The sequence below is a fragment of the Terrapene carolina genome, unplaced genomic scaffold (assembly GCF_002925995.2).
Source record: "Terrapene carolina triunguis isolate 2854851 unplaced genomic scaffold, T_m_triunguis-2.0 Scaffold58, whole genome shotgun sequence".
NCBI classification, from domain to species: domain Eukaryota; kingdom Metazoa; phylum Chordata; order Testudines; family Emydidae; genus Terrapene; species Terrapene triunguis.
In genome coordinates, this window is record NW_020664409.1 from 37903907 (window position 1) to 37929629 (window position 25723).

Here is a 25723-nt window from a genome sequence, read left to right on the forward strand (position 1 = left end):
TTCCATTCTCATTAGAGAATAAACTACACTGGTATAAGCACTTTATAAACAGTATAACTGCAACCACATACGGTGTGGGTGGGTGAGAGGTTGTATTGCTTTAACTATCCCAGTACAGTTAAAACAATACAAACTTTGTATGTAGACAAGGCCTCAGAAAAAAATTCTGCATTTGTGGCTCCACCACCTGAAAATACGTAAAACGGTTTGGAACTAGATTTTTGTTCAGTCCAGCTACCTGTTTATGCACTCCCATAGCTGGATGCACCAACATTTTTTGTACTTTTGTTCATTATTTTTATTGCCAAACTTCCTCTTTTCAAGTACTATGGAGACTGAGTCTAAACCAAGACTATTCATTCTACTAGCTAAATGTACATCAACATTTCCATCAATCTAGATGATTGGAAGATGGGGGGGGAATCAAATATTTTCACAAAACTTTATTCCCCTTTTCCCATCAATTTAAAACAAAATTCTACTAACATTTCAAAATTTGATAGTATTTGACCACTAAGTATAACCCCTTATTTGACAAGCGCTTGAAACCCAGTCAGTACATTTTCTTCTGGACATGAATTTACTTTTTAAACCCGAGTTCTGCAATTAATTCCATTCAGGTTGGCCAGGCCTAAGACTTCAGACCCTGAACAAATTCTTCATGAAAAATGAAAACCACTTCAAATTTAGAGGGGTAAAAAAAATATTTCAAATTCTTTTTCAAAAAGACTTAAAATCCAAAAATGGAGGACCACGATATTTTGCAACTCTCTTGTTCACATTGGACAATAGTAATTAAGATTATATTTTTTGGGTACAAATAACCAACTGACTATTTGGTTTCAAAAAATAAATTATTAAATTTACAATCTGTCTCTTTTTCAGCAAAAATTTCATATGGCGTTGTTTTAGCCTGAACACATGAAATGGCTGCAATAGGACCACAATAAAAGCTGCAGTCTGTCTTATCAGTGAGCCATGAATTTAAAAGTCTAAATAGACCAATTCATGATCAACTGTAATTGCTCATAAAGAGGTATCATTATGATCTCGTGTCAAGAAGCAGCTAATTAGCTAGTGCCCAAGAAGGGTACTCCTGACATTAATGTAAATTAATGACATTAAGACCTAATGTAAACAGTCCTAAATAAGAATTACATAACAAGATATATTATTCCTGTGACTTAGTCAATCTACATTTTAAGAGATGCTGACATATATTTATCTGATAGACCACAAAGCCTTTCGAGTAAAGTAATTCTCCCTTTTAAAATGCCAGATGCTAAGATACAGGGCTGAAGTGGGTCCTTCTTAAAAATGTTGCATTTTTGCTGCCAGATTTTGTTCTTATTGTAGGAGAATTAAAAATGTCTTAAGCCTTATCAAGGGTCTTAAAGCAAAACACTAAAAACCAGAATATACCAAGGATTTTGGAGGACTCTGGATGATGAAGTGATAATTACATGACACCTTGGGTATGTCTGCACAAACCTGCAGAATCCAGTGTCCTACCTAGCCTGGGTTGATGGACTCGGGCTCATGTAGGCATTGCGGCTCAGGTTGGAGCTTGAGCCCTGAAGCTTAGAGAGTGGGGTGGCCTTGAGAGCCCAAGCTCCAGTCCAAGACACAAACTGCTGTCGATACAGCTATTTGTAGCACAGTCACGCAAGCTCAAGTATGTCGACCTAGACTGGGAGGGTCAATTACACAGGCTGCGCAAACATACCCATTAGAGGCAACTTGTCTTGTCCTATGCAATTTAGACTAGCATATTAATACACCAGATTAAACAAAGAAAATAATTCCTGGCTCATTTGTTAAACCCATTTTGAAAGATTAACTAGTAGACAGGTTTACATAAACAAAATGCTCTAGATAAGATGGCCCAGAGTCACTGCATGGGTAGAAAATCCACCGGGAGACAGGGAGCAGCGTTGAAGCCATCTACAACCCTGCTCCATTGGAGACACCACAGCCACCCAACACTGCCTCAAAAGCAGTTAGGAACAACCTAGGAGAGACATATCCAGGCCAACCAGGAGATTCGGCACTTCTCCAAGGCAACCTGTACCGGCAGAGCTCCTATGGAGCCCCAACCAGAATTTAAAACTGCTCTCCTCTGGCACACTCCCTGTGGAATGGCAAGCAGTAGTTTCACAGCCTGCCCCACCCCAGGGTGAATCCCTGTTATGGACAATAGCTTCAGATTTTATCCCCTTTGCATATATGGGGGTGGATGTGGCCTCACTACAAATCACAGTCCCAGTTATTGCTAATATTGAAGTTCTCTGTTACCTGTAAAGTATTTCAGTCCTGCTGCATTATGATAAGAGTCTAAAAGCCATGGCTTTCACAGCCCAAATTGGCAGAGAACAGGAAAACTATGGCTACAATATTAGCTGTTAAGTAGCCCTCCCATGATAACAGTAGCATTAGTAATGCTTGGGAAGTTGAAAATTAAGGGATTGATGCTGTCAGGTGATGAGCACCTCCAGCAAGGCGTTTAGTGTCCACTGACTTCAGGGAGAGTTGAGGGCACTTTGCAGGAGGTACTGAGCATATTGCAGGAACAGGTCCTAAACTTTCCAATGTGTTTACAATCTAAGTAGACAGCGGTGGGTGAAAGGAAGTGCACATAAAAGTGACACAAGTAGCCTTATCCGAGAATCTAGGGGAGATTTATTCATATTCCAAACCCTTTCCATTATTTAGCATAATGGACATTTTCTGCACCAGACTCATCCAGGGTCAGAATGTTCTGAAACAAGACTGAGATTTGGTGGCAGAGCTGAGACAGCTTGCATACCATGTGCCTGCACGTTACCCTCATTTACCTAGTGGTTCTAATCCTCACCTTAAAGATAATCAAATTAACCTTGGTTTTTTAAAAATGGTAATATCTGGGAGCACCAATACTTCTGCAATTGTTTTGGGTAAGTATGATATTGTTCTTAAGTAAATGATTTTATAGTTCTCCTCTTAGCAAGCAACTTCAAGTCATGCTATACATAGAACCCTAGAAATATTTTCTTGGCTAACTGAGCCATTTTGAACCACATAAATTATCATTACACAATAAATATTTATGGAGAGAGAGAGAGAGAGAGAGAGAGAGCTCGTAGAAGCAATAATGAATTAACCTCCAGTTCTCTGAGAAATACCGCGGTAAGTGTGTATCCCAAGAAGACAGTTATTTTTCTCAGTAACTAGAAGCCTTGCACTCAGATGGGGGTGAAAAAAATTAAATAACCATCACTTGCAATTCAGAGGGAATCGATTTACAGTTTTAAAAGCATTTTGCAAATGCAGATGTTTGCAATAATATTTGAATCAACTCTTTCAAATGTCTGTGCAAGCAAAATAAAGCTCTGTCAATTGAACAACCAAACCACTTTTCGTATTAATCAATGGGAACTTGATATATTCCATTGAAGTAGAAAATTAGAGCCTTTGCATGTTTCCCAGATTTTGAATTTCATTTTGGATGCTTGGTCATGAATTATAACCGCTACCTTCCTGGCTCCAGCTATTTCAGTTGAAATCCATTATTTCTAGTAGAATTATGAGCCTTGTTAGCGAAATGCCAGCTATTTCCTTTCCAGCATCTGCAGTGCAGTTGTTCTATTATTAACAACAAGCCCATTAAAAAAAATGAAAAATTCAGATTTGTGTCTTTGGGGTGTGGGGTTGCTGAAGCTTCAGAAGAAACAAATAAGCTCGCTGTGCTGCTTCCAGTTGACACAGCTGTCATGTAAGCATTTGCTGCTGCACAGCTTAGGGATTCTAGGCTACAAGGCCTTGTAGCCATATGTAAACAATACAGCATTGATGACAGGTTTACAACACTGGAGACAACATGTGCAGCTGTTAGCCACTGGTTTCTGTAGCATGAAACAAATGTTTTTACTGCAGAATTGCAGATGCTTGGCACTGGGTCTTTGAAGCAGCACAAAGAGGAGCAGCGATAGTAATTGATGGCAACTTTACCTATTCAGATATCACGGTGTTATATCCCAGCCAGGCCACACTCAAGTAGGAAACTGACACTTTGCTATCTGTCCTCCCCCATATAACATTTCAGAAAAGGAAGCATTCCTTCACCCGCGGGGTCAGAGAGTGCCTATGCATTACTGAATTAATCCCTCCTGCAAGACATCACTCAGAGGTTCCCTGCGATGAGGAAGACAAATTGCACACTGGACCAGGATATGGTGTGTTCTAAAAACTAGGGCTAAAGCAGGCCTCATCTCAACACCTGTCAGTAATACCAACCTGGAGGAATGGCTCTAAAGTTGGAGGGAGTAAAAATGGAAGGAACGGGCTTGAAAGCTTCTCTGCCTTACAAAGAAGTTTGGGTCTCAGATGGAGAAAACCTACCGGTTGGCTGAATAGCCCTGAAAAAGGAACCCCAGGAACAGCCAAGCCTGGGTAGAAGGCTTGGACTGGATTTTATATTGTCTTGTTGTTGAAGTCAAACCCTAGGTAGGAAATGAGTTCTGACCCTAAATTGAGCATCAGGACTGCATGTTCGAGCTGATGGGGAAGTCACCTACCTGTAGCTAAGCTCATCTAATTGAGCTAAAGAAATATAATACATCTTCCTTCTATGATGAAGATCAACAAGTTCCAGAAACACTAACAACTTTAGCGGAGTCATTATGTCTTTGATACTCCCATCTAATAATATGCAAATAATAGCAAACCAGATATAAGGCCAGAGTATTTTGGAGCTTCTTGTCATGTACCAGGAGAGCAACAATGCAGGGATACAGATATAGCTGTTAGTTCAAAAGCCATTATATTATTCAGGGGTGATCTCATGATGGATGCAAGTCTTCACTTCCCCACAAACAAACAAATAAATAAATCTAGGGATGTCATTATATGTGGCTAGCTACAAAAATTTAGGGAAACACTAGAAAACTGATCAAAAGAGACCTGTAAATTGACTGCAGAATCAACTGTTTGTGAAAACGAAGCTCCTCCCTTTCTAAAATGACACTTATCTTTCATTTATTATTTTCTTAAGACTTTTTTGTACAAACAGCATGTACCTAGGAATGCAAGAGACTCTGCATTATGTTCTGGATTTTTGATTTCAAGAAAACTGAGGAAATCTTTTTCTCAAAATCCCAAACACAAGTAGTTTTGTTTATCGTGAATGTTTTGAGTTTCACAGGATATTTTCCCTTTAATTAAAAAGATTAAGTTTTCCAAGGGAAATTTAATTTATTTTCAAAATATGTTTTTCTAAAATGAATGGATGCAACACACACAAAAAAATACTTGAAAGTAATTTTATCCTCCTTCTAGAACTATCTTATAAAGGGGAATAAATCTCACCAGGCGGGTTCAATGTCAGGAGAAAAAATATTCACCATTAATGATTAATATAATCAAAATACTTACATTGGTTTAGCAGGAATAACATCCTAAAATGAATTATCTTGATTTGATAGGAAAGGATCTGTAATTGTGCTGTATTTTATATTTAGCTGCATGTCCAGATGACTGGGTAATGCATTTGAGAGGTTCATTCCATCATATTCCTTTTGGAAGAGTAGAGTAGTTATTTACTCTGTTTTGAGGCCCTCATCATGTAAGCTTAATTTCTGAAGGTGTTCTTATGCTTGTCAATATTGTTATTTCTCAGTAAGTGCTGGAAATAATTACTGTGTTTATGACACATCCTGCTTATAATATGCCTTTTTTTAACAGGGTCACAGAATATTTAACCACCAGAATTGCATAGTCTCTCCACTAAATATGGACACAGCTGGAAATGGAATTTCAATTTCAAGTTACAACTGTGATATATGGTACATACAGAGTTCTGTGAAATTCTTCCAACCAACCTTGAACCCATGGCAACTTAGCATTGGTTTGAAGTTTATTGTAATCATAAACCTGTGGTAGTAAGGTCTGCAAACCTAAGTGGCCGGTTCTGTGTGTCATTGGTACAGGTTCCAAATCTCCAACACACAAAAAATCCTGTCTCTTTTGTTTGGCCTATTTCTTGGTCTCTCTGTGTGCTACACTGTAAGGCCCTGATCTTAGTGGTGATAAGCTCCTGCAGTTCCAACTGAAATCTTACATTATTTAGGCCCGTAGAATGCTCCCAGCGCAGCAGTTAAAGTAGACTGAAGGGGGACCTCTCACTGCACCAACTGAGCAGCAAGGGAACTTAGAGGGAGGCACTGCTTACCCAAACCAGGGAGAGGAGGGAGCATGCCCCTCTGATTTTAGCCAATGAGGGGAAGTTACACTCCCCATCTCCCCTTTATTTTAAACCCCTGCTCCAGAAGCATCCAGGAAGACGTTGAAGGATGTCACCTACCACTGTCATTTGGAAAGGAGGTATACACTTCCCAAGCATTGGCCCTGGTCTCCCTGACTGTGAAGAAGGCAGCGGGACCATGGTTTTGCCCATCCACATCCCACTTGGAATGTCTACCTTCAGTGGCAGTACGATGCCTCTCCAGGATTCTGGCTGCCCCCTGCACATCTATGACCAGGGGCTGAAATAAGGAGAGAGTCCTCCTTCTTCTCACCCTGGTGTCCTCACTAAGGGATGGCCAAAATCTGACTTATTCACTTTTCCCTATTATTACTATTACAATCTGTGTAATATTTAAGTATCTAGCTCTTAATAAGAAAACTATATAAAATAAAGAGGATTGCTTTGAAAATACAATACGCTCATGCAGCTGCTTGATGTTCCAAAGCTGAAATAGCAATCAGCACTTTTTTGAAATCCACACTTATAAACATGGTTTTTTTTAAAGTCTCAAAAGGCAGTGGCAGCTCACAGCTTCAGCTGAGGGAGTCCTATATCCTTGACCAGATCAGTAGGTGAGAGCTGATGCCACTGGATAACAGATCTTTAATCAGCAAAATTCTAACAAGCAGACTACAAACAACTACATTGTTACAGCTTCGCACATAGAGTGTCTTCCATCTAAGGACCTCAAATTTTTTCAAACATAGGACAGCCTCACAACAGCCCTGCAAAATAGGTAAGAATCATGAACTCTATTTACAGATAAGGTTCAATGGCTTGCTCAGGGTCACTCAGGAGCCTTGTGGCAGCATAAGGAATAAAGTCCTGGGCTGACTGACTCAGCACATCACGTGACCTCTCCAAACCAGTCTGCAAAGTCAGTGCCTTTCCTACTTCAAATCTCCTCCAAACTTCTACCATGATGCTTGCAGGAAACTAAGAACTGATAATTCTAGTTGGAGGGTTAGTGGCTATCACTGCCATTCATTTACTTTCAAATATAAATGTAATGGATTTGGAATCATCAATTTGTGCACCTAGAACCTCCACTCACTTCAACAGGTTTAGGATCAGACCTATAATTAGCATGTATAAGTGTAGGAACATATTACTGTTCTCAACCCTTTCCTTCCATCCTTCTTACTGTTTGTTTTAAAACTAATTTGATGAGTTTTATCTTAAATTAGGTCCTGCTCCTCCTCACAGGCAGGCACTCACCATCACATGGTGGCCCATTGAAGTCAACAGGGCTCTACAAAGGTAGACAGTCCACCTGTGCAGAGCAGCTTGCAAGACTGTAGTCTCTTTGGGGCAGGGACCTTGTCAGAACTTGGGTATTATATATAAGGAGATATACCTATCTCATAGAGCTGGAAGGGATCTTGAGAGGTCGTTGAGTCCAGTCCCCTGCCTTCACTAGCAGGACCAAGTACTGACAGGTTTTTTTGTTTGTTTTGCCCCAGATCCCTAACACAAATGCAGTACTAATAAAATCAAACAACGGGAACGACAGTCCAGTGATCAACCATGAATTGCAAGAAGATAGGAGACAGTGGTTCAGGTCTAGAGAGCAGGAACAGGGACTGCAGCCAGAGAATACCAAATAGCAATATCATAGCTGAAGCAGACTTGATGGCTGAGGAGGAAATTGTCACCTGAACCTGTTCTCCTATCTACACACAAGCCTTCTTGTAGAGGTCAAAGTTATTCAGTGGCTACACATTCTAGCTGCACATTTGACATTAGAACTGACCAAAGTGGGTCTAAGGCAAGGGATTCAGATTAAAAAAAAAAAAAAAGCACTTCAGAGCCCAAGGGAAGTTTTAGCAACTATCATAATGGAGCAGCACAGTTATCCTCAAACACAGGATACCAGAAGGGCATGAGGGGGTTAGAACCCCTGCAATAGAAATATTGTGGGAGGCAGATCTATGTTTGACCCCATCATATCTCAGAGGTGAGACTGGGACTCAGCTACGTTCCACCCATGTGCAGGGGAGGGGGTGCAGAGATGAGAGCAGGATCCGTAGCAGAGGCTGGAGAGGTCACCATGGTGCAGGAGATCAGGCCAGCTGCAGGGGAGGAGGTAGGCCTCCTCAGACCAGCCCAGTCCTGTCTTCCAGTCACTGTGGGTCCTGGCAGAGACACTTGGCCCAGACATTCCTCTGTATGAAACTGAGTGTTCGGTATTTTCAACAAGGGACAAGCCTTCTGAGTTCTCTGCACTATGGGGTGGAGGCACCAGCCACCCTTAGAAGTGAACCCATAACCCTGAAGAGAAAAGGCTGCACTCCCACCCAAGGCCTCGTGTTACACTTAATGTGGTTCACCTTTACACAAACAAATAGTAGAAACTACCAGGGTAGTTGTGAGGGGTGGAGGCTAGTGCAACTCACTGGGTGCACAAGCCTGGGGCCAGTATTGGGTTCCTCCCCTTGTGCTCCTGCTGCTGCTGCCACCTCCCAGCTAATCATTCCTGGCTGTGATCCAGTCAGAGGAGCAATGAGAGGGGAAGCAAAGAAGGTGCCTGAGTGCTGGCTCAGTAGGCCCTCCTCTCAGTGGCCCCATATACCTTGAAAGTACAACTCCAGGCAAATCCCAATTGCCTTCCTTATGCCTCAGCTGAATGCATAAGAACCCAGCTGAGATGTGAGCAGGTGTGACAGGGCAGTGAAATATGATACTTGACAGGCCTGTGAAGGTGTATGTTTTCCATTCACAAAGAACAATACATATACTTATAGTCTACTCTACAGGATTTTCATGTTAGAAAAAGGAAATCAACATCAAATATAAAAGCTCCATGAAACAGAAAGCAAAATGTGCCTCTTGCTCTCTATGAGCTTCTCAGAGCCCCACCCCCTAGCAGAGAAGCAGGCACACTTCTTCTATTTGAAATATACGTGCACAGAAGACAATCGTAGCTATATAGTAACCCGCAAAGAACATCCTGTAGGACTTCAGCAAACATTCAAGAGAATATGAGAGACTCCTGAACTTAGATAATTCTACTAGGTCAGTTTTTCAATCTTGAATGTAGAATGAGTAAAGATAGCCTAATGGCTGATATCTAGCTCAAATAAAAATACTTGAAATTCCCACTCCATAATGAAAAGAAACTCTACAAAGACTGTTGGGAATGATCAACTGGTTGGCAAAATTAATTACAAATCCATCTACCATCAACAAGTCCTTCATGTCATTTTCCAGCAATTCCTTTGTTTGGCACTTTGTTTTAATCAGAAATCTGTGCAGTTAAATCCACAGATTCTGCAAACATAACTAGCTGCTGTTCCCATAAATGAGTCAGCGCATTCCCTATACAGAATAGCCCCCAAGAAGCACTTGCATCAATGAACATTACACTGTGGGTCAGAGCTATTTTAACTCTCATCTTCTTCCAGCATGGCCAAGCACATGGAAGTCGAACTCACACCACCTTACAGATCCTCTCTGAATATGACCCATGACCTCTATCTGGCATATAAACGGTGTATTCATATAGGGAAATGTAAACAGGTATCAGGCTTAAGCATATATGATCACAGTTACATTTCCCTTCCTAAAGCTAAACGCTCTGCTGAAGAACAGGCTTTGCAGGACCTTTCAGAAGGCACAATACAGAATGGAGCCCAGCGAGAATATATTAAAATCCAAAAAGTGTGTGTTCCTCATGCAACAAAATCAAAGATATGCCTGTTACACAGAGCAGAACAAATGGGCCGAGTATACCCAAGGTATTGCTACTATGCTTGTGAGCCAGAAAGCACCTTGAACAGAGAGAAGAAACATATCAAAATGAACGAAGGCTAGAAAGTCCAGCAGTATTACTACAGCTCTAGTAGTCTGCCTGCTTTCCTCAAGGAACTTTGATATATGAAGCTTATTGTTAAACAGCTCAGGTAGGCAGCCTGTCACCATGGTCTGATTTGCAATTTACACTTTTGAAAAAGCAATATTCTTTTATATTTTTTATTTTTTTTTTGTTCCTTTTAATCGACATTTCTCATTCCAGTTCCTGGCTGTCACTTTGCTGCCAGAATTTAAAGTTTGGTCAGAAGTGTTAAAAGTAACCTGGGCTCATAATGAATCTCAACAGAAAATCCCTACATTATATCAAACAATTTTACATAGATTTGTTCTCAAATTAGAAGTGGGCAGGGTGGCTAAACTATCCAGGGGGGGACTGTGAATGACTTCTGAATACTGACAAGTCCAACTGTAGACAATCAGGGTTCTGCTGACAGCGGGCTTGAACCTTGGACCTTCTGCATTAAAAGCATAAGTATCTGCTGTGAGAACTGAAAGACTTACTCTTCTTGTAGGGAGCTATAGCAGACTCAAACTTCTGCATATCAGGCTCTAGAATGGATCATGCAATGCCTTGAGCTGTGGGTTTTATAGTTACCCTTTATTTACTTATAGTAAAATCAGTTATTACAAAGTCATCTTTCTTAATTTGGAAAAAATGCTGCTTCAATTATTATGTCAATGAAACACCCATGTCATGTTACAGTGTTCAGGTTTAGCATAAGGATACAGGAAAGAGATTGTTCCCGTTGATGAGGTGGCAGAGTACGCTAGCCCTTTTCTAAAGTAATTCTAAAGAGTCATCCATTTTAAAGCCAGAGGGATTGTTGCATTCATCTATTTTGACCTCCTGTACAATGAAGGACATAGAATTTCACTCAGCAGTTCCTGCAAAAACACAAATATCTTGTGGTTGATTTTAGAAAGATCTCAAATTGTGGTTTATAAAGACTTTGTGTGATGGAGAATCCACCACATACAAGTAAACGTGAATCTGGTGCTTACAGCCTAGATTCAACAGAGATACATAGTACTGGAATACTGAGATCAGGATTAAGATGCATTTGTAGAGCTGTGTGTGCATGCTAAAATGAACTAATAAAGATGTAAGGGAAGCCCTTAGAAAATTCTACCACTTTCATGAGTATTAGATTCAGAAGCAAACAACAAATGTCTAAACTACGAGGGGGATCATTTCTTGTTTGGGGAATGTGTATTGGTAGTGCCACTCTAGAGCCAATACTAGGGCCCCAGCTCATGGAGTCATGTGATTACACATCAGAATCTAAGTTTCCATTAAAAAAGTCTTTAGCCACCAAGGGTGAACAGAAAAGCTCAGAAATATGACCCAGGTGTAACTGGTGCAGTGACATCTACCTGAGACTGCAGAGGGCCCAAAACAATAGCTGAGAGGTGTGAACAGCTCCATATGAACAACAGTGGAGAACCCAGCCAACATCACCCCAGCAGAGAACGGTGTGTGGCAGGAGAAAAAGAGTGCAGCAGGCCTGAACCACCCACCCAAGCAGACACATCCAGATCATGGATGGTAAGCACTACAGTCTCTCCATATCCGCTACCTCTGTCTCGTGGGGGTGGGGAAGAGAAATAGGGAACACCTGCTGCTACTTCTAGGGAGAAAGGGCCTGTGACCCAAGCATGTGTTAATGCCAACTGGCCAAATATATTTAAGTGTTGTGATATTAAGCAAAGTACTGATCCTGAATCATACAAGCTGGTGTGTACACTGTTCCTTTGGGGACAGCAGACCTGGTATTTCTGTGAGAGGATAAGGGGCTGGACCCTACAGGGGAACATTTCAAAGGGACTCAGGGACTGGATGCACCTATTATTAACCTGCAAGGCAAAGTAAGGGCTAGCATTGCCCAGAGGGGAGTGTTTGAGTGGCTAACAGGCTGATGGTGTTAGGGAGTTGAGACACAGCCAAGCACAAGCAAGACTCCCTCACACTGGAGGCAGGGGGGACAGGGTGAGGAAGAAGACTGCGCTAGTTAAAAATCCAACATGGTTTAGAGAAGAAGTGAACGTAGCTGTGAAAGATAAAAACAAAAAATAAAAAAAATGTACAAGTGGAAGAAAGGAAGTTGACAGTAGTGAATATAAATCAGAAGTTAGGAATTGTAGAAAATTGATAAGGGAAGCTAAGGGACACAAAGCGAAATCTATGGCTAGCGGAGTTGAGGATAATAAGAAGGAGGTTTTAAAAATATATTAGGAACAAACAGAATCCTGACAATGGTACTGGTCCATGATGAGGTGGAAATGGTAGATCAATAATAATGCAGAAAAGGCAGAAGTGTTCAATGAATTTTTCTGTTCTCTATGGGGGAAAAAAAAAACCAGATGATGCAGTCTTATCCTATGGTGATAATACTCTTTCAATTCCACTAGTATCTCTGGAGGATGTTTGATAGAAGCTATTAAGTTAGACTTTTTTTAAAAAAGCAGGGCCAGATAACTTGCATCCAAGAGTTTTAAAAGAGCTGGCTGAACCACTAATGTTGATGTTCAATAAGTTTTGGAGCACTGGGAAAGTTCCAGAAGACTGGATGAAAGCTAATGTGTCAATTTTTAAAAAGGGTAATTGGAGTGACCCAAGTAATTATAGATCTGCTAGCATGACATTATCTTGCCAATGGGATACCTGCTGCCACTTCTAGGGCAATGGGCAAGATAATGGAGCAGTTGATACAGGACTCAACTAATAATAAACTAAAGGAGGTTAGTGTAATTAATGCAAATCAACATGGGTTTATGGAAAATGGATCCTGTCAAACTAACTTGATTTTTTAAATGATATTACAAGTTTGGTTGATAAAGATAATAGTATTAATGGAAAATACTTGGACTTCTGTAAGGCATTTGACTTGGTATCACACAATATTTTGATAAAAAAAACTAGAATGATATAAAACAAACATGAGGTGGGTGAGGTAATATCTTTTATTGAACCAAATTCTGTTGGTCAGAGAAACAAGCTTTCAAGTGCTGTGTAAACTCAAAAGCTTGTCTCTTTCACCAACAGAATTTGATCAATAAAAAACTTTTACCTCACTACCTTGTCTCTCTAATATCTTGGGACCAATATGGCTACAGCAACACTACATACATAAAATTAACATGGCACACATTAAACAGATTAAAAACCAGCTAACTGTAAACATCATGGAGTGGGTCTGCTTCCAGTGGGGTTCTGCAGGGATCAGTTCTAGGCTCTAGGCTACTTAACATTTTATCAATAACCTGGAAGAAAACATAAAACCATCACTGATAAAGTTTGCAAATGACACAAATGTTGTGGGACTGGTAAAAACTGAAGAGGATGGGTCACTGATTCAGAGCAATCTAGACTGCTTGGTAAATTGGATGAAAGCAAACTATACATTTTAATACAACTAAAAGTAAATGTATGCATCTGGGAACAAAGACTGTAGGCCATACTGACATGATGGGGGACTCTATCATGTGAAGCAGTAACTCAAAAAAGATTTTGGGATCGTGTTGGATAATCAGCTGAACAAGAGCTCCCTGTGATGTTATTGCCAAAAAAGCTAATGCAGACCTGGGATGGATAAACAGGGGAGAGTGGTTATATTGCCTCTGTATTTGGCATTGGTGCACAGGTCGGTGACAGCAATTCCAGGCCCCAAGGTTGGAGCTGGGCCCCACATGGCTGCTAGCCCAGCGTGGCATCGCCACATGGGGGCGGAGCTGGACCATGTGTGGCAGCTGGTGCACACATGCACAAGCGGCGGATACGGTCTGCCTGACATTTGGATGGTGCTGCACCCGCGCTGGCTGGTGCCCAGCGAGCTGCTGCCAGCTGCACTGATGGGCCCGCTTTTCCGGCACGGCCAGGGCTTCCATGTGCCCGCCCAGCTGCCGCCGCCGGTACCACCCCGCGTGCGCCTAGGAGCCCTGTGGCCTGCCCAGGTGATTTAAAAGGGCCCAGGGCTCGGCGCCGCGGCTGCGGCCAGGCGCCCTTGGGCCCTTTTAAATCGCCGAGGCCCCTGGACAATTGCCCTCTTTGCCCCCCCCTGTCGGCGGGCCTGCTCGTGCAACTGCTGCTGGAATACTGAGTCCATTTCTGGTGCCCACAGTTCTGGTGATAAATTGGAGAGAGTTCAGAGAAGAGTCACAAGAATGATTAAAGGATTAGATAACATGCCGTATAATGATAAGCTAAATAGACTAAGCTCATTGAGTCTAACAAAGGGAAGATTAAAGGGTGACTTGATTACGGTCTTTAAGTATCTATATGGGGAATAAATATTTAATAATGGTCTTTTCACTGTAGCAGAGTAACGTATAACACAAACCAATGGTTGGAAGGCTAGACAAATTCAGACTGGAAATAAGGCACAATTTTGCAAAGGTGAGAGTAATTAACCATTGGAACAGTTTACAAAGGTCACGGTGGATTCTCCATCACTGACAATTTTTAGATCAAGATTGGCTGTTTTTCTAATATATCTGCTTAGGAATTATCTTGAGGAAGTTCTATGGCCTGTGCTATACAGGAGATCAGACTAGGTGATCACAGTGTTCCCTTCTGGCCATACAATCTGTGACTCTAATCTGATAAATAGTCTACACTGCAGAGGGAAGTTGATTACATTCTAAGAAACCCTTCCTACTATACAGTCATAAAAATATACTTCCTGAATCATGAGAGAAGACTGTGCCATGTGTATTTTGTTGTATAATTGCCACTCTACCAGAGGTGAAAGTAAGCCGGTATGCCCAGGTTTGCCATACCGGGGCGGCCCGGCTTCCCCAGGTGGCCATTAAAGGGCCTGGGGGTCCCAGCAGCAGCTGGAGCACCAGGCCCTTTAAATTGCTGCCAGAGCCCCGCCGCTGGAACCCAGGGGTAGTGGCAGCGGGGCTCCAAGGGTTATTTAAAGGGCCGGGGCTCCCGCTGTCTCTACTGCCCTGGGCCCTTTGAATAGCTGCTGGAGCCCCGCCACCGCTACCCAGGGATCCGGGGGCTATTTAAAGGGCCGGGGCGGTAGAAGCAGGGGAGTCCTGGGCCCTTTAAATAGACCCCAGAGCCCTGGGGTAGCAGTGGCAGCTGGGGGCTCCAGCTGCTGCTGCTACCCAGCGGGGGAGGGGGAGGGCACTTACCGGTACAGGGCAGGCCCGGGCTGGCTCTGACCCCTTCCCAGCCCTGTACTGGTAAGTCCCTATTTCTACTTTCACCTCTGCACTCTACCCCCATCCCATCATTATCATTGTAGGAATTTTTCAAATAAATGTAAGATTTATAAATCTTACATCTGGAGTAAAGTGGTTGGGAGTCTGTTGAACTCGTGCAGAGGCGGGCATCTTACTTTACAGGTTTTGCATTACATAGTTCAGAAGGGTATTTTGGGCATTGGAAGCTACCTGATGGTATTTCAGTGCCTCATGACACAAAAGATCTTTGATCTGTGTTCTATCAATTGCAGAGGAGGTGTCAATTTTTAAAAGAATGTTGCCTAAGTTGAACCTGTAAAATTTGAGGTGTGCACCTGGTGTGCAAAAAACCACACCTTTCTGTGTTTCAAGTGGTATCTAAATGAGAAAAATGGGTAATTGGACATACAAGCAGACTATTAACAGAATGTTTGTAGTTACCTATTTTGTATGCACTGTACTGAATGTAGCTAGACAAAAGCAAGAAATAGAAGCTAGAAGACAAATAGGCATATGTGGATTATTCAGTATAGTATAGGTATAGTATAGTATAGGTAAGCTCCCACCTCTAGGATTTGGTCCTTCAATTCAAACCGCAGCGGCGCATGCTTTTAGCTTTGGAGGTGCTTGGTTCAATACCAACCAACATGGCAGCTGTCACACAATCGCATGCCTCAATAAGTAATAAGTAACTTCTCTCCTTCCTCAACCCATCTGCCTTCTGCCAACTGTCACTCTCACTTACACTACCACATCTAACGTCTAGACTATAAACTGTTTGGGGCAGACTTCTCATCACTCTATGCAGGGCCTAGCACACTTCTGGGTGCTGATGAACCATCACCACAGGGCTTTTAGAAATCACCTTCCTCTACTTGTGGATATAGGGAAAAGCGAGGAAACAAACCTTTTGTTAGGGATGAGAAGGTGCAATTTCAATTTGAATTTATCCCCTACCTTCCACTTTTCTCCCTCAGAAGCAGCTGGTATTGGGCACTGTCAGAGACAGAGTCCTGGACTAGATGGACCTTGGGTCTGATCCAGTATGGATATTCCTAAATGATCAGAGGACCTAGGGTTATATACAAAACAAAAGACCATCTATGTTATTTTAGCGGGCATTTCAGTCAAGATAGCAAGGATTCCACTGACAAAAGTTTAAAATAGAAACAGTGGTTTCAGGCCTATGCATCCTTTATTTTAAACTTAAGGTCCCTCTGCAACATAAACCCACACACGTCCTGCCAGCCACAGATCCAGCCCTCACTCCCCATCCACTATCCTGTCCAATTCTGTGGCAAATATCTAATTCCTTGACTGTTCTCCCCAGTTCCTGCTTGGAAAAGTGTGCTTTGGTTCCCTCTCCTGGCTTCCTGATCCATGCATGTGTTTGGGGGGGGAGGGGCGTCAATAAAGGCTATAGAGGGTAAGATAGGTTGCTACCAGTGCTGGGAAAGTTTGCAGGGATGGCTGGAGCGAAGGAGTAACACATGCACAGAGATGGAGGACCCAGTGAGAGAGGTGGAGGGCGCTGTGTGTGTTATGTTGCACAGAGCTCTACAAACCTGGTCCCAACTACAGGACTTGGTCCCTCTGCTCAAGGTGTAGCAGCTCATGCTTTTTACTCTGCTAAGAGGCCATTTACAAAGTAAAAGCATAATTAAATGAACATAGCATTTACCATAAATGCTAACATGTCTACTTAATTTTTTAAATTCTGCAATCATAAAAATGCATCCATCATTAGTGGTATTGTGCATTTTGAACTTACATCCCTTTTGTTTTAACAGGGTACATGATCTCTTGATACCATAAATACAAAGAAAATATAGTTGTTTCATCCCTGCTAGTATCTTTTACCCTCCTTCTTTCCAATGCAGCAACAACAACAACATCTCTCTCCACACAGGCAGCCCTTTATTACTTTAAAGAAATTACTTGTATGAGGTGCAACTATTCACAGTTGTGACATATGTGCTTTTTTCTTGGCCAGCATAATCTGTCATGTGAATGTCATGTCTACTATAAAAGCAGACAAGAGTCCTGTGGCACCTTATAGACTAACAGACGTATTGGAGCATGAGCTTTCGTGGGTGAATACCCACTTCGTCGGATACAGTCATGCATCCGACAAAGTGGGTATTCACCCACGAAAGCTCATGCTCCAATACGTCTGTTAGTCTATAAGGTGCCACAGGACTCTTTGCTGCTTTTACAGATCCAGACTAACACGGCTACCCCTCTGATACATGTCTACTGTAGTAGGCCAAGGCAATTAGAAGTTAACAGTGGCAGGAGACCTTGTAGAAATGGAGAAGATAGCTCATGTTATCACTGAACATTTCTTTACATATGTATTACTAGACCACTGGGAGGCCTCATGTGACATTTTAAAATATTAGTCATGTTTTACATTTTGTTATACCCAGCTCATATTTCCACTGTTTCCAATTGCTATTAATACAGAGCCAAATCCTGAAGTCCACACGCAGACAAAAAACCCCTGCTGAAGTCAATGGGAGCTTTGCTTAGATAGGGACTGTAGACAGGAAGATGATTGATGTGGGTGCGAACACAGCTACACAGATCTGCTGACTTAGTGTGCAAAAGCAGTTTGAGACAGGTCCAGGTGGCAAAGACCAACATGAGCATACAAAGATCTGTGCATTTATCACATGAGACTTACAAGCCTACCACTTGAACCAATAGAATTAGTAACATCCTAAGTTATTTGGCCTATACAGCAGCCAGCAAGATTACCATTCATGGACTTTGAAATGAAGAACACTTTACCCTGTTTATGCTTCATGCATGATTAAGTGCCAAGAAAGCAAACCGTATCGGTGTGAAAATCTGTCAAAAAGAGGAACACTTGCACACTGATAAAGATAACTTGCGAACACTGCTTCAGAGTTGAGCCGCTTGTGCTGTTCATATAGCATTAATCACACAAAACTATGTTAAAAGAACATTAAGGTTACAAATTCAGCACTCAAAAATTAGGAAATGCCAGAATTAAGGTTGCCTATGCAACCTTAATTCATCCCCCTTGTGTGTATGCATTAATGATACCGTCATTAATTACATGATCACATACTATTTTTCCCCACAGGATCTCTTCCTCATTCAGTGCACAGGCTGGATGATGCTCACTAAATGAGCAACTACTCAATATTTTGTTTTCTCCGCATCAGTCAATGTGTGGCCCCATGACTTATTTACTGCACACTTTTCAAACCTTGTTCTGAAGGTTGAATTATTTATTTGCTCCTGAGCTTTTCTATGGCACTCGTTACTATGGTATCCAAGTGCTTTACTAACAATACTTAATTTATTTTCACAAAACCTCTGTGGTGATTAGGTATTACTATGCCCATTCTACAGATGGAGTAACTGAGTTTAAAAGCATCCATTAATTTTGGGTACCCGGTCTGAGATGCCATGGGCTTGGTTTTTCAGAATATTTATTAGCATTACATAATATTTTGTATGCCCATTGGCTTCAGTTGCAGACGTGAGTGCTCAGCCCTGGGGTCTTAAATTGGGCACCCAAAAATAGAAAATACAATTAGTGACCATCAGTGAACAGCTGGTTTCAGTGCCTTGCCAAGAATATCTGCTATATGAGGAGTCCACCCTTTCTCTTACTGAAATCCTCTGCCCCATTCACTACACACCTTATAGTTAGAACACTAACCTTAGGGCTGGTCTATACTTACCGGGTAGTTCGACGGCTGGGGATCGAAGTTCCTGGTTCGATTTATCGCGTCTGGTCTGGACGCGATAAATCGAACCAGGAAGTGCTCGCCGTCGACTGCGGTACTTCAGCTCAACGAGAGGAGTACCGCGGAGTCGATGGGGAGCCTGCCTGCCGCGTGTGGACCGCGTCTGAACCGCGGTAAGTTCGAAGTAAGGTATGTCGACTTCAGCTACGTTATTCACGTAGCTGAATTTGCGTACCTTACTTCGACTTGGGGGGTAAGTGTAGACCAAGCCTTAGACATGAGAGACCCACATTCATATCCCTGCTCTGGAATGAGCCTGAAATGGACTACACACCTTCCAACTTCTGAAACATCCTACAGAATTTAGGCTGGTTCTTATTTTATGCAAACCACTTCATCCATCCCTAATAAATCCCCATCTCGATATCAGCACAGTTCTGTACTCTATTTAGAAATATTTTCAGTAGCCAAACTAATCTATGTCCATCAGTGAAGCAACATTTGCATATCTGAAGTAGCTAGGAATGTATTGAGCAAGCCAGGCAAAAGTAAGCATGTGAGGGCAAAATTAAATTAGGACTGTGAAGATGTAAGCCTCTTCTGGCTATAGGCTAGAAACCATTGCAGCACATTTTTATGTTCAAGATTTCTTTTAAGACCACCCTGTGGGGAATCCTGTCTTATAAAAGGTCTGAATTAATCCAAAGCTTTCTAATTGCCAACATCATGGCTGCTCTAACATATCCACTCATTTCTTAACCGAGTAGCTGTGAAGTTATGGGGAAGACAGAAATGAAAGAAACCCTGATACACTCGATATTCTGACTACCAATGGCAGAGGATGAAAAGGTATTCCACACTTTACTAGCAGCATGCTAAATTAATTGAATTCTAGTGGCAAGTAGCAAATAAGCAAATTATGAACTAAAAATGGATTATCAAGGGCTCTGCTATTACGGATTGCCATATCGCCAAAGCTTTATAAAGACAAATATTATCAGTTTCAACCCATTTGAAATATTTGTTAGAAATGATTGTGCCCATAATTTTGTTTTAAGGCCCAATTTTGCCATCCGAATACAAGGTGTAGCTCAGTATACTCAAATAATCTTTCCCACAAGAAATGCACTTAAATGCAACCACTGAGAGACAGTAATAAAACAAGACCTGCAATTCAACATATTGTGGGACAAATATAACATGGAAATAGATCTGGTTGGAAAAACTCCAACAAAACAATTTTGTCAGAATGTACTGATTTGGCAAGAGTGGCAACATTTCATGAAGACTGTTTGATTCTGACAAAGTTCCTCCATTGCTTGCCTGCACAGCTCCTCAACAACCCGCTAAGTGCACTGCCTGGGGCTGGGAACTCAGGTAGATTCTGCAGCTCCAGGACAGCCTCCCTTCCATCCTTTGTGGCTCTAATTAGTCCACTTGGTACATAAGACCCTAAGAACAGCTGTACCGGGTCAGACCAAAGGTCCATCTAGCCCAGTATCCTGTCTACCGACAGTGGCCAATGCCAGGTGCCCCAGAGGGAGTGGACCAACAGGCAATGACTCAAGTGATCTCTCTCCTGCCATCCATCTCCATCCTCTGACAAACAGAGGCTAGGGACACCATTCCTTACCCATCCTGGCTAATAGCCATTAATGGACTTAACCACCATGAATTTATCCAGTTCTCTTTTAAACGCTGTTATAGTCCTAGCCTTCACAACCTCCTCAGGTAAGGAGTTCCACAAGTTGACTGTGCGCTGCATGAAGAAGAACTTCCTTGTATTTGTTTTAAACTCGCTGCTGAAGAGCCAGGGCTCCATTGCCTTTCAAGGAGAATTTCAAAAATTTTGGTTTTCAATCCAAAACTGAACGAAACTGAAACTGAATTTTGAAAGATTGAAATCCTCGGGCCAGGTCTACACTACAGAGTTAGGTCAACGTAAGGCAGCTTACGTCAAACTAATATGTCAGTGTACATACTACAGCCTTGCTGCCACCGATGTAAGTGCCCTACTACATTGACAGAATAACTCCACCTCCACAAGAGGTGTAGGGCTTATGTCAGTGTAGTTAAGGCATACAGACACTGTTACTTACATTGACAAGAATGACAGCCAACAGCCAATTTCATGGCCTGCGGCCCGGGCTTGCTGCTCCCAGCCGGGCTCCCCGCGCCCAGGGCTCGCCGCTCCCTGCTGGGCTGCTGCCCGGGCTCAGAGTGCCCCCACACTGCTCCTCTCAAGTCAGTGGACGTGCTCCTGGTATGGATGCGCACCACCGACAGAAGGAGGGCAGTGTGGACATGAACTACTGCAGTAATTACTGTGTAAATTTTAGGTTTGTCGTGTAGATGTGGCCTCAGTGAAATGGAATTACCATTCCTCTACACCAGTGCTCTCCAAACTTTTTTGATCGCGTACCCCATCAGTAAAAAATTTTTGAGCACGCACCCCCTGCTCCCAGCCGAACTGCTGAGGGAGGGGAAAAAAAAAAAAAAAAAAAAAAAGCGGCGCTGCTCCGGCGGCGCTCCTCCTGCCACGCACACCAAAGGATCCTCCTGCGCACCCCACTTTGGAGACCACTGCTCTACAAGGTCTATGTGGGAAGCTGAAAAAATGAATGTTACCTAAAAGACAATCATTATTATATATACATATTCCCAGACACAAGCTGTATTAAACGGAGCTAAGGTTGAGATTATAAGCAGTAATTTAGGGTAAAATACAGTAGATTCAAAGTCAAGTTAAACTTAGCAGAAGTCTCAGCACATTAAATGCAGAAATGCACATTTAGGGCACCCAACCACCTCATATGAAAGCTCTATAGGTTTCCACCTGGGGGCATGAAAGTGAGGGGTATAATCTCTCCAACATTGCCTTCTCAAGACCCCATTTAATCGCCTTTCTTTCGCAGGTGAACATTGTTAAGTGAATGAGGCTGTGTGAGAGAATGGTAGACTTGGAAAGACTTTGCAGTGGCCAGCTGGAGACCTCCGAGGAGTGTTATTCAGCTAGTGTAGAAAGGCTTTGGGGGAGGAGTGGGGGGAAGAGAGAGGGTCTGGGAGCTAGTACAGAGAATTGCATTGACCTACAGCAATTAAAGAAAGTTGTGGGTTCTGGTGATGGATCCCCCAAGCAGGGCCGGTGCAACCACTAGGCGGCCGCCTAGGGCGCTAAGTGGTTGGGAGCGCCAAAAAGCGGTGCCCCAAACACTTTTTTTAAACAGTGGAGCACAAGGCTGCCGCTGCTCCCCACCTCCCGGCTCCAGAGGGGCTGCCGCGGCGTGGCCAGTCCTTCCCCCAGGGGGAGCAGCTGGCGGCCGAGCGGGGAAGGGGAGGGTTTAGCGCTAGCAGCTGCGCCTTCTTCCCCGCGCCGCGGGCCGAGCCGGGCTCCCCGCCGCCCCTGGGGCTCTCAGAGGCGGTGGCAGCAGGTTCAGGCGTAGGGGGGCTGGCTGCCTGTGCCACTGCTGAGAGCCCCGGGGGCGGCAGAGAGCCCGGCTCGGCCCACGGCGCAGGGAAGAAGGCACAGCTGCGCTCTGCTCTTCGGGCAGAGAAGCTGGGTGTCTACTCCGCCTGCAAGGTACCTAGCCAGGCTGCAGGAAGCCGCACGGGCCGGCGGAGCGTCGGGGGGTGGGCAGGTCCAGTGCCTGGCCTGGGGAATGGTGTATGTGGGAGCAACCCGGGCACCCCTCCCCCAGCCAGCGCCACCCCCTCCAACACCCACCGACCAGCTACCTTCTCCCCTGTGCACCCCCCACCCCAACAACCCACCCTGTCCTGCCACTTTTGCCTCTGGGCAACCTCCACCCAGCAACACCTCCACCTCCCCCCCAGCCAGCCATGGAAATTCAGAAACATTGTTCTTTCAAATCAGTCTATGCTCCTGCCTCACTTATTACTGCAAATTCTGGTTTTGGTACATGATGTTCCTTCCAAGAAGCAGGCTGATTAGAAAGGTAACAGCATCTTTTGATATAGATATCAGAGTACATCAGCAATAATAAAGAGAGAAAATCCATGTTTTGGGTAGGATTTTCAAAAGCATACAGCATTAGCCCAACTCCACTCCCATGAAGTCAATGGGTGTTTTACCATTGGCTTCAGCAGGAACAGAGTTAGGGTGGGTTTTTCAGAAGTGTTCCACACTGGCCTACGAATTTCATATTATTAGGCCCCAATCCTGCTGTCAGTAGAGCTCTGTGGGGATGCAGAATTCCATACATGCAAAGTAACTTTGAGGATGGGGGACTCTGAATGAACAAAATCAGATGTAACTAATATTGGCACACACGAGAGGCTTTTGAAAACCTGACTAACACTGTTGGTACTCTCGAGTGCATGTCCCTTTTTAAGCTCATTCTCATCTCTTGAATATTTGTATGGCCTCAACATCACCACTGCCTCACAATGTTTAGTACTTATTCCTTGTGAGGTAGGGTAGTACTATCATCCCCATTTTACAGATGGGAAACTGAGGCACAGAAAAGCTAGTGACTTGCACAAGGTCACACAGGAAGTCTGGGACAGAGCAGGGACTTCACAGGTATCCCAAGCCCTAGCCTATTGACCTAAGGAATGGACAATCCTTTCAATTCCATCTTACTTTGCTCTAACCTTTTTCCAGTTATATACAGTAAAATTGGAAAATATGAAATATTCATCTGTGCTGACTGGGGAAACTCCAGGACATAATGCAGTGGGGAAAAATATTGCTAATAAGTGCATTGTGCCACTGCAGATTTACCTTTTGTAAAAAAAAAATACACACCCTGCCACAACCCTTCCTAGCTCATCCTAGGAAATTAAAAAAGGCTGATTATATTTTGCCTTTGCATGAGGTGGGAAGAAATGAGAATAGGAATATAAAAAGCCATCTTCAAATCTGAATCATTTACCCAAATCTCAAAGAGAAGAAAAACTTGTTTCTATACTGACTGCTGGCTACTTAAAAGGAAAATTCAGCTAAAAACCTCCCCCAACACTGCTGTGACTGGGAGTGTAGAGTAAATATAGCAACTATTGCATTCTGTAGGAGTCACTGCAAGGTCACCTTTCACACAGAAAACTTAAAACCTTTTACTCACCCTGATGAATTCACAGAGATATATGGAAGAGTTCAGGGTCCACTGGAGTTTTCAGAATAAGCAGCGGGGAGGGAAGATTCTCCTGCTTTGAAAATGGCAGGTGGAGTTTGAGAAATGAAGAATACTGAAGGGTGACAAAAGGAGGCCAAGTTTGTCTTCATTTCCCTCTCTTTCTGGCTCTAGAAGTGGCCTGTGACTTTGTCTGTGGGTGTGTGAAGTCTTTGCTCCCTCACTTACTGAGCATAAAGGAGCAGCCTGATTTTATTCTCTGGCAGACATACCAAAATGCTGACAAGCACAGTGTATTTATTTACTTACACTGTCTATATATCATTGCCCTACTCTGTTATCAAAGAAAATTATTGTGACTGGGAGAAAGGTGAGAAATAGTACAGAACAGAATTATAGGCCTCTATACACGATATTTTATTTTCAAATTTACAAGCAGCAAAACATTGAGACAAAGAAGGCTCAGCTCCCGTAAGTCACTATAGAACCATAGGAAGCATTTTTGGCTCTCTCCTGTAAGTACAGTTGTGCTCTTCATGTTTCCCTCCAGAATCCTTAACCTTGTGTCAGAAGCTTCAATACATACATATAAATGTCATTCTAAAGCTACTATACTGCTAGAGTCAGGGAGGACTGTAATTAGTTTAAAGCTGAACACTTCACACTTTTATAACATCTTGCATCCAAAGATCTCAAAGCAGATTAAAAATATTATTTAAATACTACAATATGTCTTTGAAGTACATGTTAGAGGGAAACAGAAACAGACAGTTAAGTGACTTTCCCAAGTTTGCATAGCAAGTCAGTGGCACAGCCACCAATAGAACCTTGGCATCCTGATGCCCAGGTCCCCTGCACTAGCCACAACCCCTCCCCAACCTTAAATCACTCTGCATAAAACATTTCTGTCAACTCTTAATTATTAAGTGCAGGGGGTTAAGATATGCAGATGGTTACTGCATGAGGCCTTTCAGCTAAATTCTAAGAAGAAGAAAAACAAATGGTCTTGTGTGTAACAATCTTGGGGTTCATTCAATAACAAGCTAGTGAATGAGAAAGGAATAAAATGTTAATTAAAACAAACTGGAGAGCATCTCTGGTGAACTGCTGCAAACAGCCACGTGGTGTTCCCAAACTCCCCCTCCAAGGCACATCTCCAGATTCCCACACTCAACACGGTCCCTTATGAAGGAGCATCTCCAAATCACAATCTTTCATAAACATATCTCTACATTGTGGTTAAGCAATTGAACTGGGCCCCTGAAGATATGGGTTCAGTCCTCAGCTCAATCACAAATTTCCTGTGTGTTCTTGGGCAAGTCACTTAAGCTCCCTGTGACTCAGTTTACTGTCTGGATAAGGAGGTTAATAAAAGTTCCTTAACTCACAGGGATGTTGCAAGAATCAGGTCTCAGATTTTTACTGTTCACATGTAGGCTTGGAAGGATTAGATTTATCAGCAAATGTCAGTAAATGTCCATTTCAGCACGTGCACACACACACACACACACACAAAGAGATATTTCCATCAATAATAAAAGAAATGTACAGATAGACCAAGTAAGAAAAATGCTTCTTAAGGACTTAGTTTGATTTAAAGATATTTACTTTGTATATTT

The 25723-nt window shown here is 42.8% G+C and overlaps 1 protein-coding gene across 2 annotated transcripts in view; it reads right to left on the reverse strand.

Moving 5' to 3' along the window:
• CHST9 (carbohydrate sulfotransferase 9) overlaps positions 1-24296 on the reverse strand; it is a 255515-nt gene extending 231219 nt beyond the window's left edge. For both annotated transcript variants that reach the window (XM_026647334.2, XM_026647332.2), the window contains exon 1: positions 24096-24296. The gene's annotated coding sequence lies outside the window, so the exon portion shown is untranslated. The remainder of the gene's footprint in view (positions 1-24095) is intronic.
• Between the last annotated feature and the right edge of the window lie 1427 nt (positions 24297-25723).